A 26,652-nucleotide genomic window follows, 5' to 3' on the forward strand; every position below is an offset into this window, starting at 1 on the left:
AAAAAAGCTAATCATATATAAAATTCAACAAATGTTTTCAGTTTCATATAGTACATTCATATGTTAGTCCTACCAGAATAAAGTTTCACCCAAGATTTGGACACCATTCAGAAAATATTTAAAGAAGTTTGTTTCATGACTTGACTGTAACCAAACCTGAATCCAAAGACCATTTGGGAGTTGGGATGTCATCATAGTTTCTGTTATGTTTCCTGTATTCTGGTAAATCACATTGAAATGGGAAGATGTAACTAGTCAAAATTTTCCCATACTCTGAACAGTGACAGTCTTCTGGGACGCCTAGGGAAAAACATATTTTAAAACAACTGAAATTTTAGCTTGACATTTCTGAAAACTTTTTTCCTATATGAGTAATAAAAAGCTGAATATATTATACAAAATAACACTGAGAGAAGATTAATAAAATGTTTTTCTCATCTTCTACATGCATGCCCCATGTGCTATATACTGGAAACATAGAGGTTCAAATCATCTTTCCCTGGGACTTAAAATAGTAGAAAAAGCACAGATCAGAACTGAACATTCTCCAAGTCTTGTCACTTGCATACAAATGTATTCAGATGACATAGCACTACTTAGAGTAAATCTGGAGCAGAAATAACTCTGGCTTCTGACTGATTTCAGTTTCACTCGTTCCTGGTTTGGAGATAATAGATTAGTATTAAATGGAAATAAGTCAAGGTCATGGTTTTTTGGTCATAAGTGAAATTCATCAGCCTCAGCCTTTTTTCCTATATCTCCTCTGACTTCTGCTGAAACTTTTTCTATTCAGATGACTTATGTGGAGAATTTGAGTAGTATTTCTGTAGTAGGCTTCAATATGATATTCACGGTCCTTAGTAAGAAAATTACACTACCTGTCAAATTGATGTTCAAATGCTACCATGCCTTTATGGGACAGCTTTCCTCTCCTTTGATATTATATGTTTCCAATAGAGCAGACAGATTTGTTTCAAGTTGAGATGAGACATTCATTATTAACTCTAAACGGTTTCATTGGCTGATTAGTTTGCTCTCCAGTCAAGTTCTGAACACTCACATTTCTTTTAACTGTTTTTGATCCACTAATAATTTCTTTTCTAATAGCTTCAATTTTTCCATCTTCCTATGTCTGGAAAGCATTTTTTATTTCCTTATTTAGCAGAGAGAAAATGGCACTTACTGACCTTCATGTTCCCTTTATCTATGTGGGGCTAACAATTATAGACTGAGGAGCTTTGTTGTTTTTTTTTCCCTAAGACACATAAGTTTTTGACAAAAAACAACATTTGTGCTTGCCATGAAACATGACTAAAGATCCCTTTTATATAACCTGCAGAAAGACAGTGACATAGGTGGTGGGAAAGGGGTGTTCTTAAAAGTTTTTGGGCAACACAATGTCATGCTGTCAGAAAGGGTTGTTCAGGCACCCTCAGGTTGCTGGCAGTGTGATGATAACTCATGTATGGCAGACAGATCTATGGCCGTCTAAACTGACCAAGGTTTGAGCTATGGTAGAGGTAAGGCCCAGGACAGAGTGTCCAGAAGAACCCCAATTGATGTAAATAGATGTCAGGTATGACTAGTACAGTGAGCTATGAATTTGTTTGGTGGGGTTCTCTTTACTATCCCTTGATGGTTGTGTGAACTTGGGAATGTTTGTTATTAACATTCTGTGACTCAATATTCTAATTTGCATAATGATAATATTTGTCACAAAAAAAATCCTTAGATGTGTAATGGTGAGAAACAAAATGTCATTTAAAGTCACAAATATTTATAGATGCTGCTATCTTCTAAGGGCATACACTTTTTTTTCCCTTAAAAAAGCTTCTCCTTTTGCCATTTGGTTGGGGAAAAAAAATGAGCATGAGGGTGTGTGGGCAAGCCAGGATTCTATAGTAAGGCCATGAATGCTAAACTGTTCTGCATGATAAAGTAAAAAATTTGAAATTTCTGGAAGAAAGTGAGGGACCTGGGAGAACCTGAGTCATGAAGAATCCAGAAACTGGGGTGTAGGAAGGGTGTAGAAGCTGTGGTCAATGAAAACAAATGAGAGCAAAAAAGATGTGCTGAGATTCAGACTCTGACTCCAGACTGCCTCATTTTTATTTTTTATTAGCTCTGTGAACTTTGAGCAAGCTTATTAGGTTTTCTGTATCTCAGTTTCCTCACCCATAAAATGAGAATTGTAATAAAATCTACTTCATAGAGTTGCTGTGAAAATTAAATAAATTGATATGGAAAGAGTGGAGATCCATGCTTGGAACATAGTGTTAGATGTGGTGCATAATATATTTTCCCCAAGTCTAAATTATTAAATTTAGAATGATATTTTGGTGATTGGGAATGGGGAAGGGGATGGTGGTAAGATAAGATGTGAGGGATGGTTTCAACAAGATAGTTCAGAGGAAGTGAACCCTCCTGACCTGGGTAAACTCAAAATCCTGTGTTATTCCTAATCTTTTGTCAGATAATGGTTGCATCAAACCATGGAGACACATATGTCAATGGTAAAAAGTAATTGTCAGAAACAATGCAGTCTGAATCTAGATCTGCACTGACCAATAGAAACATAATATGAACCACAAATACAATTTTACTTTTTGAGAGCCACATTTCAAAAAGTAAAAAGACAAATGACTTTAAATAAATATTTATATAATACCGTATACAAAAATTTGTGATTTCAATACATGATCAATATAAAAGTTATTAAAAGTATAATTTATATTCTTTGTTATGTGCCAGGTCTTCCAAATCTGGTGTGTGTTTAAATTTACAGCACATTCTCAATTCAGCCTAGGCATATTTTTAGTGTTAGGTAGCCACAAGTGGCTATCGGCTATTATACTGGACAGCACAGAGCTCAATTAAGGATGAGAAATACACAGATGTCATTAAGTACGTAAAAGATCTATTGCTAAATTCTCTCCAGTCAACGGAGCTTTCAGCCCCTACACACTCATCATTTGGATTTAAAAGGATACAGTAGACACATTAAGACTACTTTTCTCATCCTTAGAACAGATAATTGTGAAGTAAGCACCCCACTCTATGTTTTCTTCCAGTTACATTTATATACAACTGAGTTGAATTCACTTGAAGCATCAAGGAATGCACATGTTAGTACAAGTAAAGATCTGATCACATTTAATATGCCTTCACTAATCCAAAGTTGTGACACAACAATGCTTAAATAAAATCTTTGTAAATCTGCTTCCCTAAACTTGGGATACTGTGAGAAACTATTAGAAAATTGCAACCTTATCCTCAGAAATTGTACATGTTAAAAGAATGAATATTCAACAAAAGTCTGTCAATGACCATAGTACAAAGTAAACACTAAAAAATTTTTAAACTGAAGAAAATTTTAATAAATATTCTTGTGAAAAAATCTAGGTTTGCCAAAGACTATTTCTTGTTAAAGAAAGATACTTTATAACATGCCCAATTATTTGTTATATGATTTCTGTGCAAATCTTTATAATTGTACAAAGCCCCTTGTCCTTCACTGTCTCCTGGAGTTTGAGCAAACTCCAGAAGATAGTGAAGGACAAGGAAGCCTGGTGTGCTACAGTCCATGGGGTCGCAAAGAATTGGACGCAATTTAGTGACTGAACAACAACCACCAATCCTAAAATGTGCCTGTCTAAATTTATCCAAAATCAATCAGAAGAATCCATTTGAATTTGTTGTTTTACCTAAATAACATTAGATTTTATATCTAAATACCAATAGTTCTCAATACACATGTGATGATATGTGTATATACAAATTAGTTACAAGAAACTTTTAAAAATATTTAACTGAGTTCCTTTTAGGCAGAAATTATGTTTCAAGAGAATACTGAAGTACAAATATAGGTTATACCATGTAAGATTAGCACCCCAGCTAATCAATCAAATGAGAAATAGGAATATGTAGTGAGCCACATTATCTGAAAACTACAAGTGTCCTTTCAGGACAGCCGACCTAAATCCAAAGGTTAAGTAACCGATTAAAATCTAAAATTATTATCAGAAAAAAGAATAAGCCTATATTTCTTACCTACTCTCCCTAGTGACTTTCCAAGTACATTATTACTACTCATAGTAGAGTGACTAATTTTGAGCAAAGGAATTGATCATCTGGAAAGTTAAGGAGAAACAGTTGTAAACAGTCTCTGTTCAAAACAAATGCAACTCTTTGGTCATTGTTTCTGTTTATTTCTATTTTTATGGAAATGCCTGTTAAATAAGATAATGTATATAAAGCCCTTAGCAAAATGCCTGGTCCGTAGTTCACACTTGATAAACTATTATTTTCATCATTGTCAGCCTTGCATTGAACTTTTCTACATCAGAGATGTATGAATGATAATACCCACATGCACAGATCTTCAATCCTGAAGGACAATGCATATCTATTTGTGAAATAATCTAAAGCCCTGTAATGGGTGTCATTAAATCTTGTCTACCTGAGGCAGTATAAATCATTCGGGTAAATGAACCAATTAAAAACCAATTACCAACACTGTCTGACGATGGAAGGTTGAGGAATGGAGGGAAAGGCTGATATGGCCTCCCTGAAGCTGGTAGGAAGACTCTGCCCCTGAGGTTCTAGGGAATGGATTTGACAAGATGGTTAGATTGTGGATGTTCTTCTCAGAGGCATTAACTCCTGCATTTCTTTTAAAAACAAATGCATGCTGGCTAGCTACAAAAATGAACTGCATTGAGCAAGTGATCCTGTACATGATGGTTCTCTATTTGATATTTTATTCATTTGGTTTGAAATTTACTTGGAGCAAATAATTATCCTTTGAAAATTGTCTGAATTTGGGTCTTTGATTTAAGATTCTTCAAATCAGTATAAGCCATATAATTGTGACTTTTTCAAGGTGAGAAAATTTGTTTAAATCAGATGGGCAGTCTTAATAGAAGCTGAAATCACCATTTCAGTGGAAAATTTATTTGATACAGTTGAGGGAAAATTGAACAGACATTCTGGTGTAGTTGTTTTACAATAGGCCAATAATTCATTGCTTCAGATGGATTTTTAATTTTTCATGCATATTTTCAATGGCCCAAAACACAGTCATATACTAGCTATAAAGTGTAGAAATCATTTTTGTTATCATATGTAAGAAAATTAGGTCACTGTTTTCCCTTCATATATGTAAAAAAGAAAACTTTAGTCTGCTTTATTATTGATATGTAGTTCTAAGGTCCTATGCTTTTATCTGTACTTTCTCCGTTTCCAGTCATTGTTACATATTGGCAATAGAAAAAAACTGCCTGGGTTTGTCTCCTACATTGGGTTTTGCTTCACTTTTCACAATTGGATCCTTAATGTGCATGTATTGCCTCTCAACACTGCGTTTTATTAGCATCCTAATAATGAAAACAATTCCTCCAAGGCAGTGGCTCTTAATCTTTAACCCACATTGGAATCATCGATGGTGCTATTTTAAGGATATTTCTTTCACTCAGCAGAGATTTTGATGGGTCCAGGCTGGGGCCCAGGAGTGTGCACTTTAGCAGTTAGTCATTCTCAGTGTATATGATGCAGATGTCTGATGGTTGTGCTGTACTGTGCTTAGCTGCTCAGTCGTGTCCGACTCTTTGTATCCTATGGACTGTAGCCTACCAGGCTCCTCCATCCTTGGGGATTCTTCAGGCAAGAATACTGGAGTGGGTTTCCATTCCCTTCTCCAGGGGACCTTCCCGATCCAGGTATTGAGCCTAGGTATCCTGCATTGCAGACATATTCTTTACCATTTGAATCACCAGGGAAGCCCAAGAATACTGGAGTGGGTTTCCATTCCCTTCTCCAGTGGAACTTCCCAACCTAGAAATCGAATCAGGGTCTCCTGCATTGCTGGTGGATTCTTTAACTGAGCTACCAGGGAAGCCCTGTCTGATGGTTACATATAGACTGATGGTTACGTATAGAAAAATATTGTCCCTAAACAAGCCCATTCTGGCTTTTTTTCCCATTAAAGTAGAAACTCTACTTGGTATTTGTTACCCTCTCTGACCACACAGTTTAGATTATTATTCTTGTCTAAAGTGACCACGCCAATCACCCGTTACTAAGTGGAATTGGTCTGGTTGTGGAAAACATGCATTCTACTCTTACACTGTTTTCAACAGAACTCTCACTTTCAAGTATAAGAAACCCATTTGAATAAGCTTAAATGCAGAAAGAAATTTATTTGAAAGGTACCCAGATAACTTATATAGCCAAATTCAAGAAAGTTCAGGACTAATCTCCAGGATCACAGGTCTATCATTGTCTTGCTTTCCTCTTTATGTTGGCCTTACCTTCTTTTGGTTCAGACTGACATGGCAGGGTTTGGGAACATGGTAATGAGCCACTCCAGGGTTATATTTCCTATACGTATAGAAAGTACTAGCTAACGTGACCTATGGTCCAAAGTAAAAACCTCCAGAGAAGGGCTTTGACTGGCCTAGTCTGAGTCAGGTGTTCATTTCAGCTTTGAGGTATAAGGCCGGTAAGACCATATTGTTTCACATTCAAAACACAAGCTTGGACTCAGGGATGGGTCAAGTGTTTCACAAAAAACTTATGGATCAAGTGTTTTACAAAAAACTAACAATTCTTCCCTCAGAGAAGTAGATCCTGAGTGGCAATAGATGATCACTGTATTTTTTGCTACATAGGTATTATGAAAGAGTCCATTGTTTAATAGGTCCCTATTCTTATTGCAAAGACCCTGATGCTGGGAAGGATTGGGGGCAGGAGGAGAAGGGGACAACAGAGGATGAGATGACTGGATGGCATCACCGACTCGATGGACATGAGTTTGGATAAACTCTGGGAGTTGGTGATGGACAGGGATGCCTGGCATGCTGTGGTTCATGGGGTTGCAAAGAGTCGGACACGACGGAGTGACTAAACTGAACTGAACTGAACTGATTCTTATTGCCTGGATAAGAAGAACTAACATCCAGAGAATGGCCCAAGAAAGACATCTTTCTCCGTGTTTTTGTACTTCAAAATTCTCTATTCTGCTCTCCATTTCTAACTCACTCACACTTGCACACACTCATACACACACACTTATGCAGTAATAAATTCAATGATGAATTCAAAAGCTTCAGTTCAGTTCAGTCACTCAGTCATGTCCAACTCTTTGCAACCTCATGAGCTGCAGCACACCAGGCCTCCCAGTCCATCACCAACTCCCGGAGTCCACCCAAACTCATGCCCATTGAGTCGGTGATGCCATCCAACCATCTCATCCTCTGTCATCCCCTTCTCCTCCTGCCCTCAATCTTTCTCAGCTTCAGGGTCTTTTCAAATGAGTCAGCTCTTTGCATCAGGTGGCCAAAGTATTGGAGCTTCAGATTCAACATCAGTCCTTCCAATGAACACCCAGGATTGATCTCCTTTAGGATGGACTGGTTGGATCTCCTTGCAGTCCAAGGGACTCTCAAGAATCTTCTCCAACACCACAGTTCAAAAGCATCAATTCTTTGGTGCTCAGCTTTCTTTATAGTCCAACTCTCACATCCATACATGACTACTGGAAAAACCATAGCCTTGACTCGATGAACCTTTGTCAGCAAAGTAATGTCTCTGCTTTTTAATATGCTGTCTAAGTTGGTCATAACTTTCCTTCCAAGGAGTAAGCGTCTTTTAATTTCATGGCTGCAATCACCATCTGCAGTGATTTTGGAGCACCCCCAAAATAAAGTCTCTTACTGTTTTCACTGTTTCCACATCTATTTGCCGTGAAGTGAAGGGACCAGATGCCATGAACTTAGTTTTCTGAATTGTGAGCTTTAAGCCAACTTTTTAACTCTCCTCTTTCACTTTCATCATGAGACTCTTCTTTGCTTTCTGCCACTAGGGTAGTGTCATCTGCATATCTGAGGTTATTTATATTTCTCCTGGCAATCTTGATTCTAGCTTGTGCTTCCTCCAGCCCAGCATTTCTCATGATGTACTCTGCATATAAGTTAAATAAGCAGAGTGACAATATACAGCCTTGATGTACTCCTTTTCCTATTTGGAACCAGTCTGTTGTTCCATGTCCAATTCTGTTGCTTCCTGACCTGCATATAGGTTTTTCAAGAGGCAGGTCAGGTGGTCTGGTATTCCCATCTTTTGAAGAATTTTCCACAGTTCATTGTGATCCACACAGTCAAAGGCTTTGGCATAGTCAATAAAGCAGAAATAGATGTTTTTCTGGAACTCTCTTGCTTTTTTGATGATCCATCGGATGTTGGCAATTTGATCTCTGGTTCCTCTGCCTTTTCTAAAACCAGCTTGAACATCTGGAAGTTCACAGTTCATGTATTGCTGAAGCCTGGCTTGGAGAATTTTGAGCATTACTTTACTAGTGTGTGAGATGAGCGCGATTGTGTGGTAGTTTGAGCATTCTTTGGTATTGCCTTTCTTTGGGATTGGAATGAAAACTGACCTTTTTCAGTCCTGTGGCCACTGCTCAGTTTTCCAAATTTACTGGCATATTGAGTGCAGCACTTTCACAGCATCATCTTTCAGGATTTGAAAGAGCTCAACTGGAATTCCATCACCTCCACTAGCTTTGTTCGTTGTGATGCTTCCTAAGACCCACTTGACTTCACATTCCAGGATGTCTGGCTCTAGGTGAGTGATCACACCATCGTGATTAACTGGGTCATGAAGAATTTTTTTGTACATTCTTATGTGTATGCAATAATAAATTCAATGATGAATTCCAAAGCTTTCAGCATTCTAAATCCTTATCTGTCTACCTTATTTCACTTATGTTTTAATTAAAGGTATTGATTAATTTAATTAAACATTCTCTGTCAAAATTAACTACAAATTTTGTCAGAGAGTGCTTCTCATTTTCTGTTTAAAAAATATCTTGAGAAGGATAGTTTTTATAACCTTCCATCTTTTTTTTTCTTGTTGAGGTGTAATTGATACATAACATGGCATATGTTCAGGGAAAGCAATGGTATCCCACTCCAGTACTCTTGCCTGGAAAATTCCATGGACGGAGGAGCCTGGTAGGCTGCAGTCCATGGGGTCGCTAAGAGTAGGACACGACTGAGCAACTTCACTTTCACTTTTCACTTTCTTGCATTGGAGAAGGAAGTGGCAACCCACTCCAGTGTTCTTGCCTGGAGAATCCCAGGGACAGAGGAGCCTGGTGGGCTGCCGTCTATGGGGTCACACGGAGTTGGTCATGACTGAAGTGACTTAGCAGCAACAGCATGGCATAAGTTTAAAATGTACAATGTTGTATATGTATATATTGTAAAATGATTACCACAGTAAGGTTACTTAACACATCAACTCACATAGTTATCATTATTTTGTGTATTTGATGAGAATTTTTGAAATTATCCTGTTAGCTACTTTCAAGCATACAATAGAGCATTTTTAACTATCTTCACCATGATGTGCATTACATCCCCAGAACTTATTCATTTTTAACTGGAAGTTTGTACACTTAGACCAGCCTCACACATTTTCCCCACTCCACCTCTGCCCTTGGCAATCAACAATCTACTTTCTGTTCTATGGGTTTGGATTTTTTTTTAATAGATATTACATATAAGGGAGATCATACATTGTATAGTTTTGTCTTCTTTGTCATAGATTAGTTGCCCATACATGTGTGAATTTATTTCCAAGCTTTCAATTCTGTTTCATTGTTCTATGTGCCATTAAAAACAACTTATTTATTTATTTCTTTATTTTTGGCTGTGATGGATAGATCTTCATTACTGTGTGGGCTCTGGTTGCAACAAGCAGGGGCTACTCTTGAGTTGCGGTGTGTGGACGTTACATTGCAGTGACCTCTCTTCTTGCAGTGCACAGGCTTTAGGGCACGTGGGCTTCGGTAGTTGAGGCACTTGGACTTAGCAGTTGTGGCTCCCAGGCTCTCGAGTGCATCAGTAGTTGTGGTGCATAGCGTTAGTTGCTCTGTGGCATGTGGGATCATCCTGGATCAGGGATGGAACCCATATCTTCTGCATTGGAAGGCAGATTCTTTACCACTGAGATACCAGAGCCCCTGTTATGTATCTTTTTAAATGCCAGTACCTTTCAGTTACTATAACTTTGTATATATTTGAAGTCAAGAAGTGTGATGATTCCATCTTTGATTTTCTTTTTCAATATTACTTTGGCTATTTAGGGTCTATTATGGTTCCATATGAATTTTAGGATTGTTTTTTTCTATTTTTATAAAAAATATCTTTGGACTCTTGATAAGGATTGCATTGAGTCTATAGATGGCTTGGAGTAGTATGGACATTTCAATAATATATATTCTTTCAAATCATGAACACAAGATATCTTTCTATTTATCTGTGTCCTCTGTCTTCAATTTCTTTCATCAATGTCTTAGAGTTTACAGTGTAGAGATCTTTCACCTCTGTGGTGAAGTTTATTTCTAATTGCTTTTTTCATTTTTGCTTTTACTATAAATGAAATTGCTTTCTTCTTTCTCTAGTTCATTGTTAGTGTATATAAATACAGTAGAATTTTGAATGTTGATTTTGTATTCTGCCACTTTACTAAATTCCTTTATCAGTTGTAACAGTTAATTGGTAGAGTCTTTAGGGTTTTCTATTTATAAAATAATATCATCTGGAAAGACAGATATTTTCACTTCTTCCTTTCTGATTTGGCTTTTTTTTCCTTTTTCTTTCCTGATTTCTCTGGCTAGGACTTCCAGGATCGTGTTGGCAAGAGTGCTGAGAATAATCAACACACTTTTCAGTGTGCTGCTTCTGAATCTCCTGTGAGATTTTTCTTGAATAATACATAATTTAAAGTGTAATTTGAATGTTTTTGGAATTTCATAGTTAATTCAATTAAATATATTAAGCCCAAGATGGTGCTCATATGTTTGACTGCGTATCCATCACAGAGTTTTCTTTTTAAGAATCTCGTAATCCTACCTAAGATCCTTTGAATCACTATTTACTATTTTACAATATATTCCACATTTTCCCTCTCAACATTTTCATTAACAATTTTCATTGTCTTCATTAGTTCCCCTTTATTTAAATTTTTTGTCTTCATTCTTTTTTAAAGACATTTTAAAATGAGCTCAATATATCAGCCTTCTTAGTGTAATAATTAATTCTTTGCTTCCTCTCATTTATTAGTTGTCCTATTTTCTCTTCTGTTTCTGTCTTGACCTGGTATATCTGTTACACACTTTTTAATTCTTTTTCTTCTCATAATGTATCAAGTAAATATTTTTATTTGCTTATTTCTATTTGATTTGTTTTGCTCTTCTATTTATAAATATCTATCCTTTGGTTGGAAGGGGGTGAATGAAAATATACGGTAAAACTCACTATGATACTCTAATTTCGCTTGGTTTTTCTGTATTTTTTCCACAGTGTTTAATTTCTCCTATGATTAAACTGGTGCTTTGATCCTTTTATTTTGTGGTTTTTCTCGTAGACCTCAAGTTGCCTCAGGATGCCAGTTAACCCTATCTATAACTACAGAAACTCATCGCTATATACAAGACTGATTGACATATTTAGAAAGATTGAGTTTTAATTAAAGATAGTGTTGCTGGGTTGTTTTTGGTTTTTTGCTTTTTTTTTTTTCTAAATGAGTCTGTCCCCTTTCCCCGCTCCAATGCACAACTTTGTTCTTAACTTGTTGGGGTCTTAATTTAATATCAGATGATGTATTTTAGAATATAAGACATATATTCAAATATTCACAGTAATTCTAATAAATGACAAAGTACTGTGAAAAGGAGTTTTATACTAGATCTTCTTTGGATCATTTTAATTTAGCTCATGCATTCTAGGTTTGCAAATCTTTACACTAATGGAAATTTGTTCTTGTGAAGGAAATCATGAGTTCTTATGAAAACCTAGATGACACTAGGGGGCAGCATGATATCTAGAAAGGGAATGGAGTTTGGCTTCAAGGAGCCTGGGTTCTAATCTCAAATTATCGACAACAGAGAATAACCCTCTGAACTTTTTTTTTTCCTTTTTTTTTCTCCACCTATAAAATTAGAAGTATTGACCACATAATCCAAAGGGGCCCTTCAAACTCTCATCATCTCTGTTTAATTTGCCATTTTTATAGTTTATGCCAGGGTAAAAATTAAAGCCAAGCAAATTCACGTTAGTTGTATTTACATTAAATAAATATGTTCCTTCCATCACTACAATTTTCATCCTTTATAATTCATATGTTGGGAGAAGCTCCATACAGCAAAATTCTTCCCTTAAAAAGTTACATTGTAACTTATGGACAGTAAGCTGACTGTGAACCAAGGAGGATTCAGAGAAATGGCCCAGTTCCAATTGCAATACTAGGTGGCTATACAAAATAACCTTGAAAAGACTGTACTTCAGCAATGCCTCAGTTGTGAACTGTGCTGAGAGAGCCATTGTGCACTCTTCATTCTCCAAGGGGTTTGCAAGCTGTTGGCAAGGTACACAGGGCACTGGCAAAAGGAAAAACCCATGGGAGACCCTATCATTGTTAGCACAGTCAACAGAAGCAGCTGATGGTGCTGACAGAAAGTGATAAAAGCCACTGTTGGGAACCACTGACTGGAACTTCTTCAGGGAACTCTCTTTAATCAGGATTTTTAGACTGAGTGTTGTACTAGGGAGGACCTTTCAAAGTCTCTGGTCTGCTCCACCATTCAAATATCTCCCTTTCATGTGGACAGTTCTTTGCTGAGAAGAGCAACTCTATTTGATTTCCAACACAGAGGTGGTGACTATATTCTCTACCTTATGGGCTCATAACCACTGATTAGAAGTGATTGAACCAGGGATTGACTGTTAACTCAGTGAGTCAATCTTTAAGAATGGCCGGGAGGAGGCTTGAAATTTAGTTATCTTCAAGAAGAGATATTATTAATTGGCCAATCAAAGTCTATTTCTTTGTAATTTGAACTGGAGATATGGGGAAAACATCAACATGTTAGTAGCAGAAACAGGAGCTAAAAGACCTATAAAGAAAAGGCAACATGCTTTTCCTATTGGAAAAAGAGTTATTGTTGTTGTTGTTTTTTCCAGAAGATGCTGGGAGGTAGAAGAGCTATATAGGATACATAGCTATATATATATAGCTATATATAGGATATATCCTTAAGCTATACTTAAGGATAATTTCCAAAGTAGAATATTATGTTAAGCTAGAAAAATGAGTAAAAGTGAAGTATTTGGTTGGTAGGCACAGAAGAAAAGATAGAGATCACCTGAGAAACTATACTGTGAATCAATACCACCACTGGGGAGCCAATGCAGTAATACTGTTATTAGATCAACACTGAATTCTTCTACTATTGAAAATATGTTCTGATTTCAGAGATAACTAACTACGTAACTTTTTCCTACATTCTTATGAAGACTGATCACATGGCTAAGATTCTTATTTCTTTACTAAGTCTCATGTACTTCATTGAAATAAATTTCCTATTAATTGAGGTAACAGTACTGTAATATGCAGCAGGACTATAAGCTGATCTCTTAAGGTGCAAAAGCCAGTTATAAAAAGTCATATGTTCAATCAGATTACATTTTAAATGTAGTTGGAATTATACGATGCTGATAATTTGAAATTGTGCAGAGTTTGAAAAGTCTTTAAGCTTTTAGACAGATATAAGGAGAAATATAGATGCAGAATCCAATCAAATATTTAACCTGGTGTGCCAGTAATCAATTATTTTCTCTCAGCTCCAAATGCATCTCTTTCCCATGCTTTGTGATAATGAAACTGAACCCTGTTAACGTATTTACTTGAGCACCTGGCAAAATGTTAGTCATCATCAGTAGAGGGTGCTGGAGAGATGTTACAAGCCTGTGCTATGCTAAGTCACTTCAGTCGTGTCCGACTCTGTGCGACCCCATAGATGGCAGCTCACCAGGCTCCGCCGTCCCTAGGATTCTCCAGGCAAGAATACTGGAGTGGGTTGCCATTTCTTTCACCAGTGCATGAAAGGGAAAAGTGAAAGTGAAGTCGCTCAGTCATGTCCGACTCTTAGTGACCCCATGGACTGTAGCCTACCAGGCTCCTCCGTCCATAGGATTTTCCAGGCAAGAGTACTGGAGTGGGGTGGCATTGCCTTCTTTCTGAAGACTGGCTTCCTGAAAAATAGAATAAGCTTGATGAGGTAGGAGCTGGCTTGGTGCCCAAGGAACCCAGGTTTGAGTCTTGACCTCACTTCCAGGCAAAAGTACTGGAGTGAGGTGCCATTACCTTCTCCTCTCTGAAGACTGGCTTCTTTCAACTGCAAAGCTGGCACCAGCAGGTCCACCATCAGGGGAGAAATAGATTCTCTTAAAGTGGGCTGAGCTGGGAGGCAGGTTGAAGAACAATCCTGTGCTTCCAGCCATCTGGGCAGAGTTGCCATCCTCCCACAAGGCAGATTCCTGAGGATGGGTTATGCATCTCTCTGGCTGGAGGAGACTTAGGAGGGGCTCATACCTCCCCTCAGGCTGGGGCTCCGGAGCAAAGTGCCCAGTGGAAAAAGCATGAGGGTAGCCTGGCTTTGGGAAGCCGGGGCTGGCGAGGGGGGTGAAACGCCACAGCTCGCCAGGCTGAACAGAGGGGCCCCCGGTCAGGGACAGTGGGTATTGATCCATAGGCATGAGACCAGATCCATTCAAGCTGCAGCTGGCGGCACCATTTGCAAAAGATACTTGCGACTGTGGCTTTGTCCACGGAGCAGAGAAACGCCGCTGATTTGGAGACATGTCACTATTATTCCTCAGCAGCACATCTCCGCTCGGGCTGGAAGGGTGCTGTCCCTGGGGGCTCTTGACATTGCTCAGAGCTCTGGAGAAGTGTTCATCCACCACACTGCCAATGTCCCCTTGGCAGCCTGTTACAAGCGTGTAACAGGAAGATAACTTCCATCTGGGGTTCCGGTCTTGCATTATTATTATTATTCAACGAGAGAGCCCAGAAGCCTCCAGCTATGCTCTTTGGTTATGATCTCCTATCAGTGATCACTCCTGAGCAGCTCTGTCCTGGCCATACCTTATAGAAACTGCAGACCACTTCTACAGACTGGGCTTCCCTGGTGGCTCAGATGGTAAAGAGTCTGCATGCAGTGCGGGAGACCAGTGTTCCATCCCTGGATCGGGAAGATCCCCTGGAGAAGGAAATGGCAACCCACTCCAGTATTCTTGTTTGGAAAATCTCAAGGACAAAGGAACCTGGTCAGCTACAGTCCATGGAATTGCAGAGTCGGACACGACTGAGTGACCTTTCTTTCCTTCTACAGACCAGCTCCCATTGCCATCCTTAAGGAAGTTTCTTTGCCATGGGTAGTCTCTATGTTCACCCTGTTGAAAAAGGTCTGATTCTCAGCCTTGAGGTCAGGGCTCGCCTAGTCTTGTACATTTCAGTTTGTTTTTGTTTTAGTTTTATTGTCCACAATCCCTCAGCTTAGAGGTAGTAGTTGTTCTTTCATATCTGTTACTTCTGAGTCTTCTTTTTCCCATTATACCCATCTTCTATTAGTTACCAATTATTTTTATTAAATTCAAATAACCACTATGGTTACTGTCTCCTGGTTGTATCTTGAATGATGAACCTGCATATATTTTGCAGACTTCTATTAGTACTGAATCAAAGGATTTGGACTACATGGTCATTTCCTTCTAGTAATGAAATTATTGACACAAAAAATATAAATAGAGCTCTGCATGTCATATCAGGATGGCCAACAAGAATCCAGTCAGCCTCTCATTTAAAAGCTTAGCTAGTTGTCTTCACTAGTGAGAGTGCATCTTTTAACTCTGGGAAGATATTAAATTAATATGGAAAAACATCTTAGATTGGATTCCAGAGAAACAGAGAGTCTGAGATGGAGATTTGTGTATAGGAACTATTTTAGGGAATGCTTTCAGGATCAACATCTGTAGGGGGGGCAGTGAAGAAAGTAGCATTAGGAAAAGAGAGGAGTTGATGTGTGATGTATCCCAGAGAAGGTCCACATGATCTCATATTGCTCAGGAAATTCAAACTCTTCCACCTTCATGGTGTTTGACACAAGAAGATGTTAGCACCCCAGATCAACACATCATTTGGTGTGAGCTGACTCCAAGAGGGCAAATTACTCAGGATGCTGTGGGGCAAATCTCTTTAGCTAAAGGCTGTTTCCAGAGAGTGACTCAACTCAAAACCTTTTCATCAGCTGCCCACACTCTCACTAGCTGGGGAAAACAGGTACCACAGTCCAAAGCAGGGTTTTTGAGCAACTGTATTGGTTATTTACTGCTGCTTAACAAACCTCCCTCCTGTTTTAGTGGCTTAAAACAATGACAAGTAGTATGCTTGTAGATTTGCAATTTAGGCAAAGTTCAGTGAAGATAACTCTTATCTGTTCCGCTCAACATCAACAGCAAAAGCTTGAAGGCTAGGGACTGAGATCATCTGAAGACTAGCTCATTCACATGTGTGGTGGTTGATGCTGGCTGTCAGGTAAGATCTGAACTTGGGCTGTCAGCCTCTCTGTGGCCTGGGCTTCCTCATAACATGGTGGCAGCATCGCTTTTTCTGCATTCTATTTTTCGCAGTACATAAAAACCTTGCCCAGGTTTAGGAGATAGAGAAATAAACTCTGCCTCTTGATGGGGAATGAGGTATGACCAGAAATTTTTCTGTGACCATTTTTGGAAAATGTAATCTGCCACAGTAGTACATAACAAAAGCTACTATAAAAGGAAATGAAAAACACTGTATAAATATTTTGTTAGAAAAAAAAGTGTGCATGATTGACATTTTATTTACTCTGATATTTAAGAGAATCTTGACATTTAAAGTAGAGCCTTATAACTCTAAACTGTATAATTGAGCAATTTATTTAGAAATGATTTTGAGTTGAAATCATACTGTGTTTCTTTACAGAGGAAGAACTTTCAAGAAATGTAAAGCATACAACATTTTTATGTTTAATTTTAAAATTAATTTAATCATATATAGTATTTGGCAAGATCTGATTTATCAATTGGGTTAAAATGTAAAAATTTAAAATAATGTATATATTTACAAATACTATTTGAAATACATCAAAATGTGTGTGTTACATATATAAATATATATGTGTAACATATATATATATATGTAAATAAGACAAAACACTATTCAAAATCATCTTCAAAAAGTTTATTAAGATTTGCAGTATCATAAATACAATATTAAAATTGCAACTTGAACTTAATTATTAGGAGAAAGCAGGGGTTTTGAATGTGCAACTTTATTAAGTTGAATAACAGCCCTTAGTTCCCAAAATGAAATTCTGAATAGTCCTTGGCACATACAAAACCCACCTCTGAATGCCCTTTCTTTCCTTCACTAAAAATTCTCATCGATATAATCAAGAGGGTCAACTAGCATAGAGACATTAATTATAAATCTCAAATCTTTAATATAGGTTTTTGACCTTGGAGAATAGGTTTGTAGAAATTTACAATATCAGCACAAATTGATTCAGCTATATGTATAGTACAGCAGACTCAAGACGATGATGGTACACAAGCTACTCCTTTGCTCCTTGAGATTATCTTCCAAATGTACTCTTTTTCAGGAGTCTACAATGTGAAGTAGGCAAAAACAGAGTTGTTTTGTTGATAGACACTAAGATAGAGCTGTGGTTGAATTTGGCTCTAAACAATGTACTTTCACCTTCTCTTTATGGCATGTTTTGGAAACCATTGTTTGGTCTAACAGAAATCCAATGTTAGGGATCACGGTATCCTTAGCAATTGTACTCTTGGTAATCTACTGATTAAATGGAAGTGAAATATTTTTCTTTTATCCTGAACTTAAAGATTCACAGGGCCAGCTCTATAGATAACTCATGCAAAATTCTTTCTTTCGGAAACTTTTGATTTTAAATTGTGTCTTGCAGTTATATTTTCTAGAGATATTATAATTAAACTTTCAATGACTGTCTTTTATTCTGTAAATATTTCTTTTGTGTCACATGAATTTTACAGCAAAATAATATTGTGTTAAATAAATTGACTTAAGATATAATTACAGATTATGGTTTTCCATCCAAAAGAGATACAAAAATGTCAAGTTGTGGGTTCAGCTTCTAGAACTCTCCTTTTTCAATTCCCAAATAGACAGATTCTAGATTTGAGGTTATGTGATTTAAAAATGGAAAGGTTGGTATAATCCCAAATGCCCATGCTGGCGTATTTATTTCTCATCAATTAATGCAATAAAGTATCTGACTCTTGTAGTGCTAAACTGAGTACACCCAAGCTATTTATTACTGTTCACCATTATCATTCATCAGGATAAGATATCTGTTCATACCCCTAAAATACTACATATTAATGAAGTCTTAGTGATGTAATATTTCTGATAAAGAATAGCAAGTTAACACTATCATGGTTAGGCTGCATTATATTCAGTTTATATTTAATTTAGCAAGTTCTTTCAACTTCTTGTCTAGTTTCTATGTAAAGAAAATAATAGTTTTGTTGTAGCATAGCTGTTATTTTAAAACTTCCTCAAAAGATGGAAGACATTATATACCTGTTACAGTTGGGCTCTTTAGGAAGCAGCCTCTAAAATGAGGATTACGGACTGGTTTTAGATGCATCTGTTGTTGAAAAGAAGCCATGTAGAGTTTATAGCAAACCCCACAAGAATAATAATAATTTTGGCCCCTTCACTTCTTGAGCAAAATCTTCAGCAGAAAATTTTATTCCACTGAAAAATAGTAGCTGGGAGTTCACTGGTGGTCTAGTGGTTACGATTTGGGCTTTCATTGCCAGGGTCTGGGTTCAATCCCTGGTCAGGGAACTGAGAGTTCACAAGCTGTGTGGCACAGTCAAAAAAAAAAAAAAGCAGCTGCATGCTCTTGAGCTCTAACAGTGAATGAGCATCTGATCATGGAACATGAATTAACCACATGGCCAGAGTTGACTATCATGAGTTAGGCTCTGGTACACTTTTCAAAACATAAGGTACAGTGGGCCCAGCAATTTATTGTAAGACAGAAGTGGTCCATGTGGCATCAGGCAAGCAGAGCCACACTTCTCCCAATAGCCAGGATTTTGGGGATGATGTATCTGGTTATCTACTTTGTCTGGGAAGTGATGTGATATAAATGAGAATGTGTATATAGGCTCACAGGCAGTGGTGACTGTCTTGGCTGGTTGTTCAGGGATCCAGAAGGAGATGGATTAAAACATTAGAAACAAAGGAACCTGGGGAAAAGGCAAAGAGATAAACCTGTGAGATATGAAGATCTTTCCAGTAAAGCTCATAAGAGTTATGTATACCTCGTGTCTCGATTTCCTCATTTCCCAAGTTCTTCACTCAGTGTTTCAACCTCATCACTTTACTATTGAGGTCACTAATGGTCTCTGTCTTCCCATATCCAAGGTCTGTTCTTCACTTTTATTTACTTGATCTCAACAGCATTTGACATTAATGGTCACCTTCTTTGTTCTTGAATTAAGCTTTTTCACATGTTTTCTAGGATACCTAACTCCAAGGGAGTTAACTCTTTTATTATAATGAATATTAGTTTTCAGTTATTTTTTTTTCAGGCTTCTCATTTTCCTTCTGTCCCTTAAATGTTGTTGACTAATGTTGAAACCTTTGCCTTCTTCTCTTATTTATGTATGTTTATTCATTAGCTGATATTACATAATCCTACAGCTTGAGATGTCATTTACAGCTCTCAGTCCTCCCTGAGCTCCAGGTCAGAATATTCAACTGCCTGTATGCTATCTGCACTTGAATGAATAATTTGTTCTTGTTGTTCAGTCACTGTCTTGTCCAACTCTTTGCAACCCCATGAACTGTAGCACACTAGGTTTCCCTGTCCTTCACTGTCTCCCTGAGTTTGCTCAAACTCATGTCCATTGAGTCAGTGATGCCATCCAACCATCTCATTCTCTGTTGCCTTCTTCCCCTCTTGTCCTCAATCTTTCCAGCATCAGGGTCTTTTCCATTGAGTTTGTTCTTTGCATCAGGTGGCCAAACTACTGGAGCTTCAGCTTCAACACCAGGGCTTCCAATGGATGAATAATGCTGCTGCTGCTAAGTCGTTTCAGTCATGTCTGACTCTGTGCGACTCATAGATGGCAGCCCACCAGGCTCCTCTGTCCACAGGATTTTCTAGGCAAGAATACTGGAGTGGGTTGCCATTTCCTTCTCCGTGAATGAATAATGGGTATGCCTAAATTAAAATGTCTAAACTGGAACTGTGGATTTTCCTTTGGAAACTGCTTCTCCATGGAGTCTTCATTGAATCTTTTCCATGATACATCACATGTGTCCCATCAACATCAGATCTCACATTTACACTCAAGATACAGCATAAGCTCAACCCCTTCCCACAATCTTTGTCAGCTTCCCCAGGCTAAGCCTATTAAACTCCACTGAAAGCTAATGTACTGACACCCTACAGTTCATTTCTGGCTCTGCTATAGTCAGTTCTCAACAGAGTCATCCCAATGACCTTTTTTAAAAAAAGGAAATGAAGTCATGTCACAGCTCAAAGCCCACTAGTGACTTCCGTTCTATTCTGAATAAAATCCAAACTCCTTGCCATAGACAAACAAGGTCTACCTGATTTAATTCCTGCCTGTATCTCTGACTCCTTTTCCTAGTCCAATCCTCTCTTCTTGATTCATTCCATTCCCTCTTGCGGAAGTTCTTCTTCCTCAGATCTTTATGTGGTTGTCTCCACTATTTGGGGGCTTCCCAGGTGCTCAGTGGTAAAGAATCCACCTGCCAATGCAGGAGACACAGAAGACTCAGGTTCAATCCTTGGGTTGGGGAGATCCCCTGGAGGAGGAAATGGCAATCCACTGTAGTATTCTTGCCTGGAAAATCCCACAGACAGAGGGCTACAGTCCATGGGGTTGCAAAGAGTTGGGAATGACTGAGCGACTAAGCACTCCCTTATTTGATTCAAGTCTCTGGTCAAATGCTACCTTCTTGAAGAGTTTTTACTTGAATTCCTTATTCAAAATGCACAGCTATCTTCCCTTTTGCTCTATTTTTCTTCAAAGCACTTACCATTTTATAACATTCTATAATCTGTTCAATTGTTTATTTTCTCCCTTTTCCTACAGAACATAAACTCATGAAGGCAGACATTGATTGGTTCACTGCTTATATTCCTACCTAGATCTGTGCCTGAAATACTAAGCAGCATAGTGAATATTTGTTGAATTAAAAATTAACTTTGTGTTTCATTGTCTCACCAACATTTGCAGACATACAGGATACACAATATTTAAGCCATTTTGCAGATGAGGAGCATGAGGTAGGATGGTTAAATCATTTGATAAAAATCACATACTTATATTATTCAATGTTCATATATAATGGCTTAGATAGAAAAGTTATTTTAAATTTTAGCACCAGGAGAAAAATGTCTGTTTGGGAAATTTAATGAAAATGATTTTTGTTTTTAAGTGTTTGTTTCCTTCTTGAACTTTGCTTTAGAAATTTATAACCACATTCCCACTGAATCACTGCAGTTTCTGGTTGTTGTTGATGCGAATCCTTTATTTTATTTCACAGTTTTAAACTTCACTCATTTAAAAAGTTTTATCTCTTCTGCTTACAATCAAAATATGCTTTATTTTAAGGTTTAAAATTCAAGTGAATAAATTTGGAAAATTAGGCCAACATCAAACCAGAATAACTAAGAAAGAACAAATTGTAAGGCATGAATTTGTTCTAGTTTTAGGTAAAAGGGTTAGCAAGGTAAGGTGAGAACAAAATGGCTTCTAACAGTCTTTCAGAAGCTTTGCAGATTTATCAGAGAAGGAAGAGCTCAGGAAAAAAAAAAAAGACCAAATAATAAATGAAGGTTACATATTATTAATAATTCTGCTAAAAAGGCTGATATATTGAGCTCATTTTAAACATCTCTCTTTAACAAGAAAAATGAAGACGGTAACGTGGGCAATTAGCTACTGACATGACCACTGCATATCTAGATAATGATCAGAAGTGTGTGGGTGGTATGACCATCCCAGCCTCTCAAAAGGGGATGCGCTTTCTGATATGAGGCATAGAGTCTGGGCATTATTAACTATTTAAGTTCACAGGAAATGCAGGTAAGTTATTAATTTGTTTTATAATTTTGACACTTATTTTCTGCTTAGTCATTTCATTTTATAGCACTCTAATGTGCTTTAAGTTTACTGTAAAATAGTATAAGCAATTCAACATAAGTAAGGTTTATCAATGTCAGTTTTTTTAAAGGGAAGTAAAATAGAATCAGCAATGACAGGAATTTTTTTTTTTTTTTTGCCTTGAATAGAATCTTTTCTATTTAAAAAATAGTCTCCCTGACATTCTTAGGTGCAAAATGGATCCAAAGGCACATTTAATTATCATACTACCTGATAATATGATTTGTTATGGTACATTGCATCACATCATGCCATATCTCTTATCATACCATATTGTATTATAAACTTATTTTTTATCTATATTCCAAGAAAAGAATGTAAGTTCTGTGGAGCTGGGGGTTATATTCCTTTTCTTAATAGTTACATATCTGAAGCATAATAGATCCTCAACAAATATTTACTGAAGAATAGTTCATCTGACCTGACTAGATTTGAAGGCACAAAGATCTAGTTACAAGTAGAACATTGAACACTAGTAGTCTTTGTCAACCAAGTGGCAAACCAGTTCCTTAAGAAGAAATGTCTGGCTAGAATAAAGTGTCTGTTAAAGGTATACCTTTGGCAGATCACATGGTAACTGTCATATCATAGAATGATAAGCATGAAGAATACAAAAATTTTGGCTGGCCTTACTGTGTTTAGCTGTACTTGGGAGTTAAAGGAAGAACATGACAGACTCAGTCAGGACTCTATGGTCTCAGCTCAAGGCAGTGTCAGAGGGAAAGAACATTTCATCTCTTATACCTCAAATTTACATACAGAATCTGATTCTACAAGTTGGAGAATTTATAATATAGAGTGAATTATAGCTACATTTTTATGTGGGGTTAAGTGTTTCAATTTGAAAAATGAGGCTCTGAGAATTAAAATAGCAACATTTGGAAGGATTTAGATGACCCTGAGTACCCCAGCTCCAAACTGCATTGAGCAAAAGCAGCTCCATTTTCCAGTCTAAAGAGAGGCTGTTTTACCTTGTTTGGAAAGCTTAGACTAACTTTGGTAAGGATTATTGCTAGCTCTCCTTAGGCTCTACTGTGCACATGCCACACAACCTCCAATCTTCCAGCCAGAGTTAAATCTCAGCATGCCCAAGGAAGACAATCACCGATAAAGCCAAGAATGGAAAACTTATATGTCGAAAGAATTCAAATCTGAGATTAAAAAGAATTAAAAACCTAGGGAATAGATAGGTGGATTCTTCAGTGATCGATGGACCATGCAGAAAGCAACAGATTTTTAGATAGGGCAAATATATTAACATGGAGGCATTTATCCAATATGTTGCATTCAATGTTCTAGCTTAAGCAATTAGCATTTTCTTAGCTGGTTAACTAAAAGCAGAACTCAGCTGTCATCTGCACTGAATGAAATGAATGCTCCTTTATGTGATAGACTTTGTTTTTTGGGCTCCAAAATCACTGCAGATGGTGATTGCAGCCATGAAATTAAAAGACACTTGCTTCTTGGAAGAAAAGTTATGATCAACCTAGACAGTATATTAAAAAGCAGAGACATTACTTTGCCAGCAAAGGTCCATCCAGTGAGAGCTATGATTTTTCCAGTAATCAGGTATGGATGTGAGAGTGGAACTATAAAGAAAGCTGAGCACTGAAGAATTGATGCTTTTGAATTGTGGTGTTGGAGAAGACTCTTGAGAGTCCCTTGGACTGCAAGGAGATCCAACCAGTCCATCCTAAAGGAGATCAGTCCTGGGTGTTCATTGGAAGGACTCATGTTGACCTGAAACTCCAATACTTTGGCCACCTGATGCAAAGAGCTGATTCATTTGAAAAGACCTGATGCTGAGACAGATTGAAGGCAGGTGAAGGGGATGACAGAGGATGAGATGGTTGGATGGCATCACTGACTCAATAGACACGAGTTGGGTGGACTCCGGGAGTTGGTGATGCACAGGGAGGCCTGGTGTGCTGTGGTTCATGGAGTTGCATCACGTCAGACACGACTGAGCGACTGAACTGAACTGAAGCATATTGTGTGTGTATACCTCAAACAAGAACAACAATAATCATGACGTACATGTATGAGTCTTGTCTGAAGACTACTTAAAACAATAGTTAAATCTTATAATGAGTGTCTTTACTGAGTTCCTATACTTTTCCTATGATGTCACTTATATAGTTTCAGTGAGACTCTATTCTTCACCCTCCACCTCCCAAAAAGTTAAAGTTTACAACCCTACCAAAACAAAGATCTTTTTAAATTATATATGACAATCTCACTATAAGAGGTGAGGACTATGTATCATACATTAAAATTCTATCTATAATGTTCTCTCAGGAAAATGTCTTAAAGTTCTTGCTTTGCTACACATATAATACCATATTCACAGATAGTCAAGAATGTTAGTTTTTGATGGATAGGTCAGGTACATTCCCAAATTTGGGACTTCTTGAGAAAGAATTGATCAGAGGTTTTGCAGATTATAGATTTTATAGACAGAAACTGGTAAATATAATTTTGATGATTCATGAATTCTGATCTCAATAGATAAGCTTATAAAGACAGAAAGTATTTCTGATACATACCAGTAAATTACAGTCGTGGAGATTTTATAAATCTTCCACATGGATAATTTTTCACTCATAAGCTTTAAAATCCTGTGGTTCTGTTTTCAAAGCTAGATATTAAAGAGGCTTGTTCTATTAATTAACATCTACCAAGTCCTATAAGTAAAACTGATCAAATAAAATGCTATTAGTAATATTAATTTCTTTTTTTTTTTAATTTATTTATTTTAGTTGGGGGCTAATTACTTTACAATATTGTAATAGTTTTTGCCATACATTGACATGAATCAGCCATGGGTTTACATGTGTTCCCCTTCCTGGACCCCCCACCCACCTCCCTCCCCATCCCATCCTTCTGGATCATCCCATTGCCCCGGCCCTGAGCCCTTGTCACATGCATCGAACATGGTAGTAATATTAATTTCTTTAATGAAAAGTTAAGTCGCTCAGTTGTGTCTGACTCTTTGTGACCCCATGAAATTCAGTCCATGAAATTCTCCAGGCCAAAATACTGGAGTGTGTAGCCTTTCCCTTCTTCAGGGGATCTTCCCAACCCAGAGATCAAGCCCAGGTCTCCCACATTGCAGGTGGATTCTTTACCAACTGAACCACAAGGGAAACCCAAGAATACTGGAGTGGGTAGCCTATCCCTTCTCCAGGGGATCTTCGTGACCCAGGAATAGAACTGGGGTCTCCTGCATTGCAGGCGGATTCTTTACCAACTGAGCTATCATGTGTGAGGTCAAATTCATGCTTTCGAGACAGAGATCTGTCTACAGTGAGAGACTTTGAAAGAAGACTGGCCCTTGGTCCTGTGGCAGTAGGCACAGAAATACACAGTATGCCCAACAGTCAGAAGAAAACCACACACTTTGCACCTTTAGGCAACAAAAAATAAAAGGTTTGCCTTATATAGTTCTAGTTCCTAAATTAAATGAAACCTTAAGCATTTCCTGCAAATTACTGCTACCCTAATAAAAACATCATCATTGACTTTTTCAGTGACATTGTCAGAGGATATGCCATTATTTTTGTATACATGATAATGAGAAAAAATATGGCCGTTTGGCACCATGAACAAATGAAGGTAAACTTGCTAGCCTTGCTTTTTGTTTCCTTTAAAAACCTCTTTAGTCTTTTATTTGGCAAATTGGACCTTCTCACATCTGTTCAAGTTGATTTCTTATCTACTTGATATTGTTTCTGAATATTCCTTTCACAAAAGTGAAGTATTCAAATCATTATTAGTGTCTTGGTTGCCTTCAAACTACTGAAGGGAGAAAATTTTGAAGGCAGTTGTGATTCACGTACAACAGAGAAAATGGGTTAGTGTAAATATATTCACAGAATAGGTGATATCTTTCAATGCCAAAAGTTAAACACATGAGTTTCAGTAAAAAATTATTCTAAAAAGCAGAAAGGCAGCTTTCACAGTCATGGCTGTATTTTAATAAATAATTTTATGCTATAGATGACCATAATTTAGCCTTTATAATATATTCAATTAAATGACAATATAGTTTGACTTGATTCTTTGTCAATAGAATCTATGGTTGAATCATATATTCTCATTACTGTACTTTTGTGAAACTACGTGAATTTTAGACATGAGTGCGTGCTTGAGTAGGTCTTGACAAAACGTTCCAACATCTGCAGTGAGTATAGTCATTTAGGAGTTAGATAATATTTAAAGACTCCTGGGAAATAATGTACTCTACAACAAACAAAATCAAAACAGTAGAGATTTATGGAATCCCAAAACCACAAATTTAAATCTCTTAACTAAAGGAGAAAAGGTTTAAACAATTAAACAATTTTACTGAAAGATTTGAAACAATTGTCCTAATTCGTGTGGTCTGATAGAAATAGAAATGTGCCAGTTAAAAAATAATAATGCTGATCGGTGGCTCAGGAAAATGCATAGTTCCTCAATAATCTCACTTTTGTTACACTATTTTATTTGGGAGAAAATGCATTTAAAAATT

At 37.3% G+C, this 26,652-nt stretch overlaps 1 protein-coding gene and 1 pseudogene across 1 annotated transcript in view; one reads left to right on the plus strand and one right to left on the minus strand.

The window, feature by feature from the left end:
* The window catches only part of LOC145522365 (uncharacterized), a 164,202-nt gene that overhangs the window by 66,470 nt on the left and 71,080 nt on the right, over positions 1-26,652 (plus strand). The window lies entirely within an intron of this gene.
* Positions 134-14,888, minus strand: LOC145522468 (transcription cofactor vestigial-like protein 1 pseudogene; annotated as a pseudogene).

The sequence above is a fragment of the Giraffa tippelskirchi genome, chromosome 10 (genome assembly GCF_054371585.1).
Source record: "Giraffa tippelskirchi isolate mGirTip1 chromosome 10, T2T-mGirTip1v1.2.pri, whole genome shotgun sequence".
Taxonomy (NCBI): domain Eukaryota; kingdom Metazoa; phylum Chordata; class Mammalia; order Artiodactyla; family Giraffidae; genus Giraffa; species Giraffa tippelskirchi.